The sequence below is a fragment of the Felis catus genome, chromosome A1, assembly GCF_018350175.1.
Source record: "Felis catus isolate Fca126 chromosome A1, F.catus_Fca126_mat1.0, whole genome shotgun sequence".
Lineage (NCBI taxonomy): Eukaryota > Metazoa > Chordata > Mammalia > Carnivora > Felidae > Felis > Felis catus.
The window spans coordinates 74,371,871-74,392,132 of NC_058368.1; positions in this window are offsets into that span (position 1 = coordinate 74,371,871).

A 20,262-nucleotide genomic window follows, 5' to 3' on the forward strand; every position below is an offset into this window, starting at 1 on the left:
ACATAATTATTGAAGTGGGGAAAAATCTAAACTACTAAGTAAAAAAATACATTGAAAGCATCATGTATTGTCCAAGTCTTTTCATTAAAAAATGGATGAATTTTAAATAATCTTTTCTTCATTATTTATTGCCAGCAATTTTCTCTCATTAGGTAGTGATTCCACTTTCTAATGACTCTTTCACGGCACCTATGCCTTCCCCGACCTTGTCCATTAAGTAGCAACACGTAAGACACTATTATTGTGAAGATGATTGATTTTAGCAGACAGAATCTGGTTGAATAAACAGTGTCTACATGAAAAAAATTTAATTTGGATGAGTGACAGATACATAGGTTATTAGGACACAAATACACCTTCACAAATTAAAAGCATCAAAAAGTGTTGTCTTGGAGCTTTCCGTTTTTTGTTTTTTGTTTTTTTTTTTTAATTTTTTTTCAACGTTTTTTTAAAATTTATTTTTGGGACAGAGAGAGACAGAGCATGAACGGGGGAGGGGCAGAGAGAGAGGGAGACACAGAATCGGAAACAGGCTCCAGGCTCCGAGCCATCAGCCCAGAGCCCGACGCGGGGCTCGAACTCATGGACCGCGAGATCGTGACCTGGCTGAAGTCGGACGCTTAACCGACTGCGCCACCCAGGCACCCCTGGAGCTTTCTGTTTTTATTCTCTGCTCATTTCACCCCTTTGTCTTATACTTTTAGATCATTTTTCATCGTAATTTACCTGATTTTTCTATGTTGTCCTGTGTTTCTTAAACAAATCAATGATTTCAAATTGCCAAATTCCAGTCTAATTCTAAACTTGTGCTTAAAAACTTTTTTTTTTCTTTATGTTTCATTTTAGAGAGAGAGTGTGAGCAGGGGAGAGGGGCAGAGGGAGAGAGAGAGAGAGAGAGAGAGAGAATGAGAGAGAGGGAGAGAATCTTAAGCAGTCTCCACACTTACGCTCCGTGTGGAGCCAGACACAGGGCTCAATCCCACGATGTGGGGATCATGACCTTAGCTGAAACCAAGAGTCACATGCTCAACCCGCTGAGCTGCCCAAGTGCCCCCCAAACTGCTTTTTCTCTAAGCACGAACTTTTTTTTAACTCAGCCAAGCTCTCTCTGGCCCACTCCAAAGAGATGACAATTTCTTTAGGTTTTTTTACCCTAAACGTATTTACCCTTTTTTGTGTGCGTATTGAGTTTGCCCTCCTGAGGAGATCATATCCTGGTGCCCAACAACTCTCTGTCTCCCTGTCAGCTTTCCCCAATTATTTGAAAATGTTTGTCTTGCTACTCTTGATCCACAAAACCTGGGTTTGTATTTTCTTCCAAATCAAAGAGTGATTTTAAAACCATCCTCCAGGCTATTTTATATTCAGTGATCCCAAACCCACCAGTGAACCTCTCACTGTTCAAGTCCTACAGCTCTTCAAAGCCCAATTTAACCAACACACGCACGTTGAAGGAAGTCCTGACATTGTGCTTTTATGAATCATCTTTGCTTTATCTGCTTCTCATTCCAGCTTGTTAGCTGCTTTTCTGAAGGGCCCACAATAATTTGAGGGCGGGAAGTTTGTGGTAGGCATTCCCAGAGGAAAGACTACTGATATTAGGTTTTCTGTATGTCATTAAATATAAATTATCAGAAAAAAATAACATTGGGTAGGCATAGCTGATGGCTTTCACAGTCGATGCCGAGAACATCTTGTACACAGGAGGAGGGAATGGGATGGAAACCATGGAGTGATATCTGCATATTTCTACAGAAATCGGCCTTCCATTTCCTCACGTTTCAACACCAATGGAAACATCAACAATGGCGGCTTTATACCTTGGTTTCAATGTCAACTTTCTTTCTTTTTTTTTTTTCCAACGTTTTTTATTTATTTTTGGGACAGAGAGAGACAGAGCATGAACGGGGGAGGGGCAGAGAGAGAGGGAGACACAGAATCAGAAACAGGCTCCAGGCTCCGAGCCATCAGCCCAGAGCCTGACGCGGGGCTCGAACTCATGGACCGCGAGATCGTGACCTGGCTGAAGTCGGTCGCTTAACCGACTGCACCACCCAGGCGCCCCTCGATGTCAACTTTCAAATCCACAGCTGCCAGCTTAGTCATTAAAGGATAATGAAGAATCTTACCATGAAAAGTTTTTATCATAAGATGAGATCGTCTGGAAAGAATCGGAATGAAATAAGTAACATCCATAGCAAAAATTTTCCGTATAACCCAAGAACAAACTGCCCTTCTGGATATTATTCTCCAGACACTGCCTTTGTTAGAACAATGGGTACGAGGATACAGGGCTCTAACTAAATCATGCAAGGTATAACAGGTTTCCACATTTTCCCGATGCTGTATAAGTATTTCAATAAGTTTATATTAAAGACCGCCAGTCAGGAAATGAATTTGGAAACTATGGTGTGGGTTTGGCTACCGATGGAATCCATCAGTTCGGAAAAGGATTTGTCAGATCACAGAGTGGACACCAAAATTGAGAGGCGCCATGGTCTAGTGAAACGGTGCTAGCTTGGGACTCTTCCACAAAAATCATTCATTCAGCACTGAATCTCAGGTGGCATTATATAGCAAGGCTAAAACAGAGTCTTCTGTTCCACCTTTTACCAAACCATGAGATTGTGTGCAGTTATTTAAACCTTCCATGTTGCAGTTGGCTGTTAAAATGGGAAAGATGCTGTTCGGTGTGTCTTACCTAATTTGCGTTCCTGAAAATAAAATAACTTGATATATCCAAAAGAGATAAAAAATAACCTTGTAAACATTTACATATTATGCTTGTTATCTTTTATGTGGGTGTTTATAATTAAGTGGCACTTACAAAGCAGGTCACGTTTTTGGAGATTATTTCTAAATGACTTGTCACCTACAAGTTTCTTTCTTCACCCTTGAAGACATTTTGCTTTCAGTTAGCAATTACAAAATCTAGGGTTTCAGAGAGATTAACAGCAACATTTTCTCAATCTGTAAATTTCAAAGACAGATTCCAAATTCATTTCCGAAAGAGTGTGCCTTATAGTTGTGATATTAAAGTAGAAAAAAAAATCTCTAGAACACTGTAGAGTGTGTTAACTTTTGAAGTTAAGGCAGCTCCAATTCAAAAAGTTTTAAACAATTTGAACCAGGTAAATTTACTTTGCATAATAACCACAAAAATCAAGTGAAATTTGTTAGGTAATACCATTAGCCTATCGCAAAGTGGTTCACATGAATCCAATTCTAGTAAAAGAAAATACAAAGTCAAATTCTTTTTCTTTTGCTGGTAGTGTCTCTGTGACTGTGGTACCGAGGTCATTTAAACTAACAGCAACTCAAAGAGAAAAGTCAGTAGGCACAATTCTTTAAAATAATGGAAAAAGCTGTGGTTTTACATTGGATTTTATATTAGGGATACTTTAGTCAAAGTTCACTTTGAAGGTAATGGGGGATAAACTAATTTTCCATAGAGGACCGACCATGTGAAATCATAACATATGAAAGTAGCAATTTTAAATCTACTGAAGCACAACCATGGAGTGTAATTTCAAATCTAAACCCTTACAGAGATCAGGAAAGAGAGAGAGAGAGAGAGTGAACAACAGTAGGATGATAGAAGACCATCCGGATAGGGAGGGAGGTGAGAGAATATCACCCTGCTTGACATTGAATTGATACTCTTTTGTATTAATTTTCAGCTCCATGGTTTTAGTAAATGTTCTCAAAAACTATTGAGAGGCAAGAACCCAATAGAAGTCAAGTTGTAGCTATTAGCTTCACTCAAAATAACAGAACATGTCCTCTTTGCTTTTTACAGGGCATTTTCATTTCTAAAACGTGCACCTCTTCAAGGCTGGACCTAATTCTTTCCCATTTTTTAATCTCTACCATGGCAAAGAGAGTGCTTTGCAAAAAACTAAGTCCCACTAATTAGAACTGAATCAAATTTCCTACTCATTTAGATCAAATTAAATTAATCCAATTTTATGTTTCAGAACAATGGAGCATAACCATTTCCATATTCACTACTTAAGTTGCAAGGGAAAATTAAGAGTTTTTTGAAAAAAAAAACATAATTGTGTGTTTCTCCTAAAACATGTTTAGAAGATTGGAAGAGTGACTGTAAATCTACCATTACCAAATATAAACAAGGATGTTTATATTGCCTTACTTCCCAACTTTTGACATGTAGAAACAATTTCACTATACTATTTGGTTGAACTGGTAACAACAAGAATAACTGGGATTTATCAGTGATATGTATGGGCTCAACAGAGCTTGTGACATATAATCTCTCATTTAACCTTCACTTTCACGCGATGAGAAAACAATCATTGCCGTCATCTTAGCATGAGCCTTTGAGAGTGACATAGGCTCATCTGGTTTTGAAAACTGGAAGGAAATGGTCAACTGGACCTGTTTTAAGCTTATTCACTATCAAGCAAATAAATGGTAGTTTAATACATACATCCAAAATTAAGAATATACTCATAAGTAGACAGGGCTCCCTGATGTCTTGTCCCTCCCAGAGTCCTGTCCTAAGCTTGGCAGTCTATCTCTGGGGCTGCTGGAGAATTCCCATCTGCACTCGAGGATCTACCCTATTGGTGCACGAAGGCACCCTTTTTGGGCCAGAGTTTGATTCTTCTCTTTTCAATTTTTTGCTGCCACATTGAGTCCATAGCAGGTCAGTTTGTCCTACTACAGAGAAGTTAAGAACTTTGTTAAACTGGGGTGACTGGCTGGCTCATTTGGTACAGCATCTGACTCTTGATCTCAGGGTCATGAGTTCAAGCCCTATGCTGGGTGTACATATTACTTAAAAAAAATAAAAGAAAGAAAAAAATTGTTAAATAATTTGGTACCAGCCGACATTTCAGGGAGGATTTGAATCAGTGTCTGTCTGGCTCCTAATCCCTCCATTCTGTCTGTATTGATTCCAAATATATGCCTTTTCCTTTGTTTTCTGCCCTGATTTAAAGTTCCAGTTAAAATCAAAAGATGATTCCATGACAACAAATTTGATCAAAATTAATCCCAACATATTCTTATTATATACAATATAATATGTGAACAAAGTATTGGAAGTATCTACATTAATCAATTCTTTAATCTTAATGATGTTGCCATATTAGGAATTTTTTTTTTTTTTTTTGGTTTTTACCTTTGCAAACTGAATGTTACCTTTGTTGTCAGAACCGGACGTTAATCTAGAGGAGAGCAGCGATCTCACACACAGAGGACTAAAGTCAAAATGCATTGTGAAATGAATTAAACTTCTCATAATTAGTTATATTTTCTTGACTTATTTTCTTATCAGAATCTTTTAATACGTTTTCTCAATATTATTGTCACATGCCCCATCTTTCTTTCCCTGACTCTGTTTTTGTTTTTGTTTTTGTTTTTTTGTGAGTACCACTCCACATATAGAATGCATTAAGTTTCTAGACTAAAGAACAGATGTTTACAATTATTTTTACCCTTTATGTTCTTTTACAAGGCATATATTTGGGTAAGTAAAGAGAAATTATTAGGACATTTTAAGATACACGGGCTTCAAAACCTCAGAGTTTTTTTATAATTTTATGTGCTTCATACAGAAATAACACAAACAAGAAAATAACTCAGATAATATGTGTATCTTAATACACATGAATAACATTGGACAGGCATGTAAATATACACACATGTAGAATCACAGATACCTGGAAATGTTAACTTCATAGACACTTACAAATGGTTTTAAATATACTGTAGATGAAATAGCTTAAGATCATTTACTGGGTTCCTTTTGTACGTAAAACACTAAAGCCGAAATAAGTTACTCCTTTTGGAAGACATTCTGGTTTCTCTATGAAAGATAAAATCTTCAGGAAATATGATGAGACCAATCACAAAATAAAATAGCTGACATATGAGATTTGATAGAGTCTTGATCACTGGAATCCAAAGGCAAGTTTATGTCTGTCTGGGTAACATTCCAGACACATTGGTCAATGTATGTAATTGTCTACTTGGCAAGCTCAGGATGAAATATGGAAGTATTTGAAGATTAGCATTAAAATTCTCCTAATACATACTTCTTTCAAAATGATGTTCAAAATTCATCTCATGCAGGATGCCTTCCTGACAGTTTTGGCAGGGAGAATCATCTTTCCTTCTTCAAATGTTGCTGCTGAGAAACGTATTTTCTTTTCAAATTTAAATGAAATCTCTATAAAAGAAGGAAATAAAAACAGTGAGTGAATCAATACAGGTAAGAAAACAACAACTATGAAAATGTTTGTTGCGACTTTCTATTGGGGCTCTTTTCTAGCAATATACGTGTATATATCCATTCACGCACATATATAAATATACATAAATGTGGCTTAATTCTTTCATTGACACTATAAACATTGGAAGGGAGGGGACGGGGAGGAGAATGTGTCCATGTAGCATCATTGGCATAATAGAAGCTTATCTGTATCAAGATGAAGGGAGACTAGAATCCCACTTTGATCAATCCAATAAACATGTGAAGTACATGGATATGTGGCTACATGTCCATGGTAAGTGAAACACCAGAGTTTTCATGATGAGTAGTAGCTGACATCTCCCACCCACTCACGGTGTATTCCTGATGTGGGGTAAAGTTCAGAGATGCAATGAAAGCCAGTTTAGAAAAAGACTTTGCGGAAAAAGCTTTTGTCTGATGAAGGACTCATGGCTCCATGGAGTGTAGAGACTATTTGGGAATCATAACTTTTGATCAACAGAACCACAGGAAAAAAGAAATTTTTGAGAACGCTTCATCATAGAGGTCGGCCATTTTAAGCCAAGGGATCGGGAAATGGGTCAATGATGAAATGACATCTGAGAAGTCCTGAAGGAGGTGAGGAAAGAGCTATAACTGATGAGTTCCAGAGGAGGCTTTGAAGCACAGAGAACAAAATTAATGAAACAACTATCAGTGATTACAATACCCTGTGATTTCCAATTTTCTTCAACAAAACAAATAATCGCACGTTTGAAAAAATCCTCTTTATTTTATAAATGAAATATCGGAAATGTTAGTATTTACAAGTGACGTGTAGGGGGACAAAACACATTGTTTCCCTATATCCTTTCAGGACGACCAAGGCAATACCACTCCCAGGAAGAATTAACCGGCATCTTTCTTTTTAAAAGCAGTGAAGTCGGCAATGAAAATGAGCAATCTATTTGAAAGGTCCCTTTTAACGAGTCGTCACTGATCGTTCTCTTGACCTTTGCCTCAAATAATTGCATTTGCCTGGTAGAACTTAAAAGAAGACATATCTAAGATCCCCGCCCCCCCCCCCCCCCCACCCACCCAAGACGTTCGGGAACAGAGTCCTGTGAACTAGTGAGTGGGGTTTGAAGACTCAGGGGGTCTATTTGCAAAAACATACATCAGAAGGTTTAAGCAGGTACAGTTCACAGAAATTTCAAGAAAAAAAAAAGGAAAGATTATAAAGTAGTCTACAGAATTACTTGATAAGAAAACCTTCATTTTCCTGTTCCTCTTTTTTGCAGAACGTGAAATGTTCCATTAACATGATGTTCCATTCCTCTCTAAAAGTCTGATTTATCATCTGGATTTGTGTTCCAAGCACTCATCATTTGAAGGTGACAGAAAATGTTAATTCATTTCGATTACACCAATATTTTGTTTGCAGAGAGTTTATCTATTAAAGTGCCCTCATTTTCACATAGTTTGGGCTGAAGAAAAAACAGCTACTGATTTTATATCGAATTCAATAAACTACCTATGTTTGCCCTGGAGAAAGTTCCTTATGTAAATGAATGCCTTTAATGGTGTAGCGATGACTTCTGTAAGCCATTCAGAACACATCAATGTTTAAATCATTTCTGGTGTTAAATTTATTTGAGGTCTGTAACAGAGGAATTCAGCTCCAAAAAAACCTGTATGATCTCGCATCCGATAACTGGTTTAAAGGCACGGATGTCATCTGAAAAACTAGGATGGTTACGTTGAAAAATGAAAATAGTAAAATAATTCAAAAAGCAACATTTAGCTTTTGACTGAAGTTTAAATGTTGACAACAGAGTTGGAAGGAAAATAAAGCAGGTGTAGAATTACGTGTTTGCAGCTGGGGAGTCTACCTGAATTGGGGAGAGAAACAATAGAATTTAGATAGATCTGGGATTTGGTCTGCAAAGAGGCCTAGAATTGCAAATGTCAGAAGGGTAGGTAATGGTTGGTACCCATGAAATGTTGAGCCCCGTCTCTGAAAGCAGTTGTCGGGGGTGCGGAGTTTGAACTTTCCTTTAACTTATTTTTTTTTAGAGTTTATTTATTTATGTTGAGATAGAGAGGGAGAGAAAGAATCCCAAGCAGGCTCACACTGTTAGCCCAGAGCCAGGCATGGGACTCGAACTCTCGTACCACGAGATTGTGACCTGAACCGAAACCAAGAGTCAGATGTTTAAGCGACTAAGCCACCCAGCACCCCTAACTTTTTTTTTAATTTACATTTTTGCATATATTTTATAATGTCCAAATATAATTAGATAATAGTAGACGTTCATAATCTCCAGAGTAACAAATGTACAGATACTGGAAGGCACGTGCTTGTTTATTCATTTTGTAGATTTATGTGATTACAGAAAGTTAGGAGATTAACTAGGATACTCAAAAATCAAGTCTCTTAGAAAAACAAAGTTGGATTTAAACATCTTTTGGACCCAGCGCACAAACAGGATCTTACTGCTACACTTTCTGGTATTTCCTATATCTCACTCCCAGTATCCAGAAGGTTCTAGCAACTCTCTTTGATGATGCCAATCCGCTTTTTTTTTTCCAATTTTATTAAAGTAAATCAATGAAAACAAAAAACACTTGGGAACAAAATAGGAAATAAAGACCTCTTTTCTTCTGGTGGCATTTCCTCAAATGCTACTTAAAAATTCTTCTCCCAAGTTTATATACTTCTAGCTAAGAGAAGTTCTACTTCAAAAATTCTACAGTTTAGGGGCGCCTGGGTGGCTCAGTCGGTTAAGCGTCCGACTTTGGCTCAAGTCATGATGTCGTGATTCATGGGTTTAAGCCCCGCATGGGGCTCTATGCTGACAGCTCAGAGCCTGGAGCCTGCTTCAGATTCTGTGTCTCCCTCTCTCCCTGCCCCTCCCCAACTCATGTTCTGTTTCTCTCAATCAACAATAAATAAACATTAAAAAAGTTTAAAAAAATTCTACAGTTTCTCTTACAGATGAAGTGCTCCCAGAAGCCAGACTCTTGCAGTCCCAGCAGCTCTAGGGTCTCAGGATGATGTGCCCCCAGACGTGATATCCTCATCATGGCTGCATCACATCACCTTTCGTGGGGTGAAGACCTCATCAAATCAGTCCTTTGCTCTGCAGGATGACTTCGTGTTCTCAATTTCTATGCCCTTCTAGTCATCATCTCCACACTTGCGGTGCATGTCCAAAAAGTCAATTCTGTCATTATTTGATAAGTACAGTAAAGATATTCTTTTATCACACTCTCCAGATTTAAGTGTCTCTTCTGACACTGTGTGGGTCCAGCTGCTACGTGGCCTTCCCTAGACATACTTTGCATAGAGAATGTGTTTGCATTTTTAAGAGTCATCTGTAATTTTGGTTCCCTCTTCCATAACAATTTGTGTGATTTCTCGTCTCGTAAAATCATTCTCATCAGAGCGCTTTTTCTTCTAGTTCCTGCATTATTTTACTAGCAAGGAAAATTTGCTATTAAGACATCTTGTCACCCTTAGGACAGAAAATGGCTGTGGATTTTTAGGTAGCAGTAGATCAATCATTCTTCCATTTACCAGCATGGAAACCAATTTGGTGGAAATGTAATGTGAGAGTATGCCTTGGCTTTTTGAGTTATTACAGCATAATGCCATGTGTAACTGATGCTATTTTCTACATAACAAATTATTCTTATACATTTTTACAGTTCATACAGCTTAAGAAAGCATGGCATTAACAAAGATAAGATAAATTCTACCTATTGTAACAAGTTAAAAAAAAGAGGAAAGAGGGATAAAAACAGTGAAATACAGGAAGAAAGAAAAATAAAAGAGAAAAAAAGGGTAATGAAAGAAGCAATAGAAGTGTGGCCATACTAATTTTGGCATTGGCATTGCCATCTTTCTGTTGAGTCAGGACAATATGTTCATGGACCGATTTTGGAACCAGATATTGAGTTTAGAATTTTGTGTAATGTTGTATGTATTGTTTACATAAAATATAACCATCAAAACCCCAGAGGATAAATCAGGAAAAAAACATCTCTGACCTCAGCCGCAGCAATTTCTTACTTGACACATCTCCAAAGGCAAGGGAATTAGAAGCAAAAATGAACTATTGGGACCTCATGAAGATAAAAAGCTTGTGCACAGCAAAGGAAACAATCAACAAAACTAAAAGGCAACCAATGGAATGGGAAAAGATATTTGCAAATGACATATCAGACAAAGGGCTAGTATCCAAAATCCATAAAGAACTCACCAAACTCCACACCCGGAAAACAAATAACCCAGTGAAGAAATGGGCAGAAAACATGAATGGACACTTTTCTAAAGAAGACACCCAGATGGCCAACGGGCACATGAAAAGATGTTCAACATCGCTCCTCATCAGGGAAATACAAATCAAAACCACACTGAGATACCACCTCACGCCAGTCAGAGTGGCTAAAATGAACAAATCAGGAGACTCTAGATGCTGGCAAGGATGTGGAGAAACAGGAATCCTCTTGCACTGTTGGTGGGAATGCAAACTGGTGCAGCTGCTCTGGAAAACAGTGTGGAGGTTCCTCAAAAAATGAAAAATAGATCTACCCTATGACCCAGCAATAGCACTGCTAGGAATCTACCCAGGGATACAGGAGTGCTGAGGCATAGGGGCACTTGTACCCCAATGTTTATAGCAGCACTTTCAACAATAGTCAAATTATGGAAAGAACTTAACTGTCCATCAACTGATGAATGGATAAAGAAGATGTAGTTTATACACACAATGGAATACTACGTGGCAATGAGAAAGAATGAAATCTGGCCTTTTGTAGCAACGTGGATGGAACCGGAGAGTGTGATGCTAAGTGAAATAAGCCATACAGAGAAAGACAGATACCATATGTTTTCACTCCTATGTGGATCCTGAGAAATTTAACAGAAGACCATGGGGGAGGGGAAGGAAAAAAAAAAGTTAGAGAGGGAGGGAGGCAAACCATAACAGACTTTTAAAAACTGAGAACAAACTGAGAGTTGATGGGGGGTGGGAGGGAGGGAAGGGTGGGTGATGGGTATTGAGGAAGGCACCTGTTGGGATGAGCATTGCATCCATGCATTCCATTGCATGGAAACCAATTTGACAATAAATTTCGTATTAAAAATATTTATATATTGTAGAATGGAATGCCTGAGTGGTTCAGTCAGTTAAGTTTCTGACTCTTGATTTAGGCTTAAGTCATGATCTCACTGTTCATGAGATTGAGCCACGCAACATACTCTGCGTTGAGCATGGAGTCTAAGATTCTCTGTCTCTCTGCCTCTCCTCCATTCATGCTCTATCTGTCAAAATAAACTAACATTTAAAAAAATATATATATACATATATAATACATACATATACTATATATATACATACATATATATACACATACATATATATATACATACATATGTATATATGTATATACATATATATATATACATATATATATATGTATATATATATATATATAGTATGGGGCTCCTGGGTGGCTCAGTCAGTTGAGTGTTCAACTCTTGATTTAGGCTCAAGTCATGATCTGGCAGTTCATGAGTTCCAGTCCCACGTCAGGCTCCACACAGATAGTGTGGAGCCTGCTTGGGATTCTCAGTCTCCCTCTTTCTCTGTCCCTCTCCTGTTCACTCTCTTTCTCTCCCAAACTAAATACATAAGCCTTAAAAAAATTAAAAATAAATTAAAAAATTAAAAATATATACTTTAGATTAAAAGCTCATGAAGAGAATAATGCATATTTAAATATCAAATTTCCCTATCAATGCCAGAACATGCTCCCCATTTTAGATGGTACCATAGTTTTAATGATCTGCACTTTGCCAGAAATATTTATAGATTATTTTCAACATTTTCATATACCCAGAAATATATATTTTACTTGTATTTCAAAAGGGTATATCTAAGTATTAATTTTCATTAATAAATATATTTATTACAGCTGCATAATAAACAATACAAGCATATAGAGGCAGAGGGAAATTAATATAATCTGAGCATTTATAATTGTGAAGTGATGCTCATTCTGAGTTTATGCAGTGAAATTAAAAGAATACAAATGAAAATAAATAATAGTGAACTCTTCCTATGTGTTAGACACTTCACGTGAATTTAAGCACTTCTTGTGAATTGTCTCATGTAACCCAGTTTTGATCTCGAAGAATTTCAGGTTATTCAGTTTATTTTAACTATGACAGATCTGAGACCCATAAAGTTTAAGTAGGCCATCCAAATCACTTTTGAAAATGTCAATAATTAACTGACTGTAAATAATTGAAACTGTCCAATCAAAAAACAGAGATTATCAGACTGGGTATAAACAGTAAGATCCAGGTATTTATTGTTTGAAAGAAACACACTTTATTTTTTCATTATTTATTTATTTATTTGTTTAATTTTTTTTGTTAATTTTTATTTTTGAGAGAGAGAGAGAGAGAGAGAGAGAGAGAGAGAGCATGAGTGGTGGAGGGGCAGAGAGAGAGGGAGACACAGTGTAGGAAGCAGGCTCCAGGCTGTGAGCTGTCAGCACAGAGTCCGAGTTGGGGCTCGAACTCACCAACAGTGAGATCATGACCTGAGCTGAAGTCGGAGGCTTCCGACTGAGCCACCCGGGCACCCGGAAAGAAACGCTCTTTAAACATAAAAATACAGATAAAGTAGAAGGTGGTAAATTATATAGCACATAAAATGTGAACATCAAAAGCATGAGAAAAGGATGTGGGTCACATTATTATTAGAGAAACAGAGTTCACAACATCATTATTAGATAAAAAGAAAATAATGGTAGTCAATTAAAGCAGAGAATATAAAATTTTTTCAGGTATGTACCTCATCATGGAAATTCAACATGCTTGAAAGAAAACATGTAGGTGAAGAAACAGACAAATGCACAGGTGAACATTTTATTTTTATTTATTTTTAATTTGTTTAATGTTTGTTTATTTCTGAGAGACAGAGAGAGAAAGAGAGACAGAGTGCAAGTGAGGGAGGGGCAGAAAGAGAGGGAGACAGAGTCCAAAGCAGGCTCCAGGCTCTGAGCTGTCAGCACAGAGTCTGACGGGGGGCTCGAACCCACAAACCATGAGATCATGACCTAAACTGAAGTTGGATGCTTAACCGACTGAGACACCCAGGTGCCCCCCAGTTGAACATTTTAATATGATACTCTCAGTAGCTGATAGAAAAGTAGGAACCAGATAACTAAGGCTATAGAATATTGTAAAACCACTATCAAGGAAATTGGTATAATGGACATTACAGCTCACTGCTGAATATACTATTTTATCCATATCTCGAACACTCACTATGAAAGACTATATGCTGGGCTCCAAAACATGTCTCAATAAATTTCAATGGATTCAAACAATACACACATTCTCTGACTACAATGGAATTAAATTAGAAGCCAAAAACAATAGTAATAGCAACAATAATAATATTAATAATAAATGTATAAAATTTCCATATATTTTTAAATAACCAAAAGATCATAAATAACCTCAGCAATATCATGGGAAAAATAAAAATACTTCAAAATGAAATGGAAGACACAATGTAGCAAAATTATAAAATAAAAACTAAAGCAATGAATAAGAGGGAAATAATTTATAGCTTTACATGTTATATTGGTAAAAGAAGAAAAGTATAAAACTGTTTAAGATCCCAACTTAATATTAGAATAAAAAAAGAGCTACTTAAACCCCAAACAAATACACAGTGGGAAATAACCAAAATGAATGTTTAAGTAAATAATAACAAAAAAAAAAACAAAAATTAACAAAATGAAGTGGGTTTATAAAAAATAATATTCAGGGGTGCCTGGGTGGCTCAGTCGGTTAAGCATCTGACTTCAGCTCAGGTCATGATCTCACACTCTGTGAGTTCAAGCCCCGCGTCGGGCTCTGTGCCGACAGCTCAGAGCCTGGAGCCTGCTTCAGATTCTGTGTCTCCCTCTCTCTCTGCCGCTCCCCTGCTCATGTTCTGTCTCTCTGTGTCTCAAAAATAAATAAAAACATTAAAAAAAATTAAAAAAAATAATATTCATAAACTGTTAGCAACATGGATCAAATAAAAGAGACATTATATATTGCCAGTATCTGAATGAAAGAGAGAAATAAATCACTGCAAATTCTACAGAGAGTAAGAATTTTTATAGGAATATTATGATCTACTTATAAATTTAAAAATTTGTAAGAATAAGATACATTTCCCAAGTTCCTTATTAATACAAACTATTAAAGCTGACATAGAAAAAATGAAAATCTTAAAACCCTTCAATCTGTTAAAGAAATTGCATTCATCATCAAATATTTTCCTACCAAAAAAAAAACTTCTGATGTGCTTATCCAAGTGAATTCTAGCAAACGTTTAAGAAAGAAATAAAAAACTCATACAAGCATCTTTACAAATAGAAAATAGAGGAGCATCCCCCAACTTGTTTTATGAGGCCACAATGATCCCAATCCCAATATCAGACAAGGATATTGCAAGAAAAGGAAATCGTTGAACAATATCCCTGATGAATTTAAACTAAAAAAAAAAGAATATTAACAAACAGAATTTAGAAACATATTAAAAAGTAATCGAGCATAACCAAGGCGGGGTTAAGCTAAAGAAGCTTAGTTTAACATTAAAAAATTCATCAAGGGAGTTTACCACATAAGCCAGTAAGGAAGACAAAAAAATATTTATGTTCATCAAACATAGAAAAGGCATTTGGAAAAAAAATCAGCATCCATCCATTCACAAAGAAAACAAAGGAGTGGGGCACTTGGGTGGTTCAGGGAGTTAAGCATTTCACTCTCGATTTCACCTGTGATCTCAGGTCATGATCAGGTTATAATCTCATGGTTGGTGGGTTTGAGTCCCAGGTGGGGCTCTGCACTGCCAGCGTGAAGCCTGCTGGGGATTCTCTCTCCCTCTTACTCTGCCCCTCCCCTGCTCTCCCTCGCTCTCTCCCTCTCTCTCTCTCTCAAAATAAATAAATAAACTTAAAACTAAAACGAAAAATGAAGGAATGTAGCTGTCTTTGTGACTTATTCTACTTCTGTCAGTGTCTGTCTGACTTGAGCCTCGTGTTTCGTCTCTCCATGGTCAGGTTTTCTCTTGTGTGGGATTTGTGGCTATTGGGTGTATTTGTGTGGGGCAGAGCACACATTCCAAGAAAGCCTTTTGCTGAGTCCTTTCTGACCCATCCTTGGTCCTTGTTCCTGCCAGGAGGGATCCCTGTCCCTGTGAGGCTTCTTCATCAGCCCTCACTCTCTGCTCACACCCCCCCTTCCTCTGGAGTCTCTACTCATGGGAAACTCACTAAATACATTACATTTATGTTTTACTGAGACCTGTAGCTTCCTCGGATCTTAGTTTTGTTTTCCATGAGGTCTGGAAAAGGGTGAAATGCTATCCTGGATAACTGTGAGGGAGCGTGAAGGAAGCAAATATATCTAATTCACACAGATGTATCTTTTAATAGGCAACCTTCCCATCTCTGTGTTAAATCCGTTATATGTGTAGAGCATTGAGCACAGCCTCTGGGAAGATAAAGGCCTTCATTCCTTGATGTGTATTGTTTTGGGGCAGTTCTCTCTGGTGTTTGAGCAGAGGTGAATAATAGTAGAAATGGCAAGCCAGGGATACAACTGGGGAGGCAAGTGAGAAGCTGGTAGGAAAAACAAAATACTGTGGGAAAATGTCCGAAGTGTCTGATATTCAGGAAGTGCGCAGAGGTTCACATGCTCAACAAAGATGTCCACAGATGAGCGGCCAACAGTTGGTAAATCTGGAAGCAAGATTTGGTGATGAAGGAAGGGAGTCTGTGCTTCCGGTCACTCTACTAAGTGACATAGATCAGTTGCCCAGCCATGGAGGAAACGTATAAAAGAAATGAAGCCTCCAGAAAACTGTATCCAAGTCAAAGACTCTGGCTTCTTGTAATTTTAGATGTAAAATAACTATCTACATGGAAATGACTACAGTTAGAGCAGAGACTTCCCGCCAACTGGCCACCTGGGATGTGAAAATAGGTCAGGACTAGGGTGATCCACTAGACCAAGGGTTTACTAACCACAGCTGGCGGGCCGGTTCTGGTTTTGCCCATCGAGTTTTACTGAAACAGAGCCACTCTCACTTTTTATGTGTTGTCTGTAGCTGCTTTTGTCTACATTGGCAGAGTTGAGTAGGAGAGATTTCATACCTTACAAAGCCTAAAATAGTTACTAACTGGCCCATGTTAGAAAAAAAATGTCCTGACCCGTGCACACTACATGCCTGGAGTCGCAGTTTTAGCACATCTTACACTTTCTCCAGATACCTAAGCAATCTGTCTCATGGAGTGAGGAAGGTATAGGTAATCACGAAGAAAAAATTTAGATAGCCTCACCATTTGAGGTGTCATGGAATAAGGGAAAACACTAAAAAAAAATTCACGCTGAAGCCCGATTGGTTAACCATCAGTTTTTAGACACTCCATGGAGTTGATCTCTGCCTGCTTAAATCTGTGGGTCTTATATTTCTAAGTAGATTGTGTGATCCTTAAAGAAAACTCAGATATTTCTGTGTGTGTGTGTGTGTGTGTGTGTGTGTGTGTGTGTGTCTTCTACCTCATAGTTCTCTTGGCAGAGTAGATATTTTAGCAGGCATGATTTGGAATGAATTAAATCAATGTTAGGGTAAGTACATAATGAAATATTAATTATCTTTTATCATAATTTCTGAATGTTATTAATATTACATAATAATACATGCATTAGGGGATCTCAGTGCTGTTCATTATGAACTTCTTCGATTCCAGTACTGCATTATAGCATGTATTAAAATGTTTCAATAAAACCAATGCAAATAACATCTATTTGCTTCTGTTTATTAAGAGGCATAGATGGCTATCTTATGGTAATGACATGGTTAAATTACCCTCTAAGTCAATATTTTTTCAACTGGAACATATCCAAAAAGACACTCAGAATACCAACTTAGTATCACTCAATTGCAGCTATAATATAGTAAAGTTTGAATATGTTAGTTTACACAACCAAATTAAATACTGCATTTTAGAGCATCAATAAATATTAAATTATGTAAGCTATTGACGCTCTTTTTTGGTAACTACTAATTCTCTAAGTTAGCTAAGAGAGTTTTCTACTATTAGTGTATGATCTGAGGGAAATGTAAGCTATTTTCTTTCAATTTTATCTTCTGTATCATAGAACTCTTCTATAGTGAATATGAGTACAAAATTATTCTAGGGATTGAAGTGATTAAACTAAATAAGGAAGGAAGAGTAGGAATTTCTGAGCAAAAGTTTCTCTGACCATAGGAGCCATTTTGCTATAGTAATCTTCTCTAAGTACTAGAAGTGACAGCAGTGTGGACACTTTCTACATTTACTATAGAAAAGGTGCTATTACTAGGAATGTATCCAAAGGATCCAGGAGTGCTGATTCATAGGGGCACTTGTACCCGTGTTTTTAGCAGCACTTTCAACAATAGCCAAATCATGGAAAAAGCCCAAATGGCCATCAACTGATGAATGGATAAAGATGTAGTTTATATATACAATGGAATACTACTTGGAAATGAGAAAGAATGAAATCCTGCCATTTGCAACAATGTGGATGGAACTGGAGGGTATTATGCTCAGTGAAATAAGACAGAGAAAGATAACATATGTTTTCACTCATATGTGGAACTTGAGAAACTTAACAGAAGACCATAGGGGAAGGGAAGGGAAGGGGAAACAACAGTTTCAAACAGAGAAGGCAAATCCATAAAAGACTCTTAAAAACAGAGAACAAATTGCAGGTTGATGATGGCGGGGAGAGGGGAAAATGGGTGAGGGGCATTGAGGAGGGCATTTCTTGGGAAGAGCACTGGATGTTGTAGGTTAAGTGATGAATCTAGGGAATCTACCCTGAAACCAAGAGCACACAGTATACACTGTTAGCTAACTTGACAATAAATTATATTAAAAAATATATATATACATATATATATATACACACACACAGGTATATGTATATGTACATACAGAGAGAGAGAGAGAGAGAAAAGGTGCTAGAATGCACTGCATAAAGTAAATATTTTTCTGTTCTGCCTAAATCATAATTCTATGTTCTATTAAGTGTTTCTCATATATTTTTTAAAGTTTTATTTATTTATTTGTTTATTTAGAGAAAATGCATGCATGCATGAGTGGGGGAGGGGCAGAGAGCGAGAGAGAGAATCCCAAGCACGATCTGCACTGTCAGCACAGAGCCCGATGTGGGGCTCAAATCCCAGAACCATGAGATCATGACCTGAGCCGAAATCAAGAGTTGCACACTCAATGGACTGAGACACTAGGTCCCCGCCCCCCCTCCCCGCCAAGTGCTTCTCATAGTTTTACAATAACTTATCTTTTGAGAATTGCATCAGAATAGAGTTCCTGAAGAACCCATCCTCTAAGTCAGTGCCTGCTTCCTTCACGATGAGTAGAATGTCCTAGCACACTGAGAGACACCCATCTGGGTCATTCACCATAGGTTCAGGGTTAAGGCCCACGCTTTGAAGTTCTAGGAATGCTCTTCAGCCAGCTAATCCTAGCAGGGATAATTTTTAGAAAAAACAGTTAAATTGCATCCAATTCAAATATACTAATTGACAAAATCAATGCTAAAGTATTTATTATACAGAGATCTTAACTTTTAATATATCGATCGATGCTCTTTGTTTACATAGTGCACACATCCTAAGTGGATAAGACTTCTTAGGATTAAAAACTACACATTTGAAAGGTATTTGGAGAATCCACAATCAGAGCACAGGGCGTTGTCAGTATCTTGTGCCATTTGTAGAGACAAACTTCTCCAATCTAGTGACTGTTTTTGTTTCTGTTTCTCTAAAGGTTATGGCTGATTAGAAATAGGATTCCATTGAGCTGGTGCCTGAATTTCAGGCCTTTGGTCTTTCTTTTTCCCTGACTCCTGTCTTGTGCAATGTTACAGGACGTTTTCATTATCTTCTAAAATGAATATGACCTTGATGAAAACATTTTGGACATTAATTATTTTTATCCTACCAGATGGGTATATATTTAGATTAATCAAAGATATAAAACTATGAAGGACAGACTTGAAAACTACTATAGAAGGTAACATAAAAACATATTGTTATATGAAAATCGTATCCAACCGTGCACGAACTCAACAAATCTATTGCTAAAACCATTATTTTTTACTCTTCTTTTTCCCCCTCATCCCTCCCTCCACTACTTCTTCTCTTCATCTGATTAAAAAAAGTGCTATAAATTCAGATTTTAAAAACGTGCTCTTAAGAATCTACTAAGGACCAACGATTGATCTTATTTTGATACGAAATAAATCCTTTCGGAGGCCTTCACTTCCAAATAAACAGAGTTATTTTAGCTCATGTAATTTAATTTTACTCTGGAGAACTCCTTCCAATGTTTTTGAAGACTGGTTTCATGCTATTTCCCATCAGACTTCATTTCTAAGAAAATGAATTTTTTTGGAAGTTTGGTGATACACAGCATACAAGAGACTATTATTAAAAATATTTACATAGTACAAGACTCTAATGTTATGTGCAGTTCTGTGTATTTTGTGACCTATCTTATCACTCATATAATAATGGAAGGGAAATAAATTCTTCTTCCCTGGATTAGGGAACTGAATTTGTGTAAGTATCACCAAGAAAGCATAGACTCAAATTGTAAGTGAATGACCTCTTTCCTTTTTACAGTAAAAATTCCCATTAATGCCGGTTTACTACTAAGTTCTATAACTTCATCCTTTTCTTCTAGCAGACAGAATTTTTCACCTGTAGAAATAGCATTGCAGCTGTTGATTATTTCCTAATCTTGATATATTAAAATGGAACAAAATGTTTCCTCCAGAGCGTCTGAAATGTGCTCTCCAGTCCTCTCCTTCTTTCCTCAATAGCGTTCGGTGTAAGAGTCCTTTCTATTCACAGTGGATTTCATAAATTAGATACCATATTTTAGATTTTTAT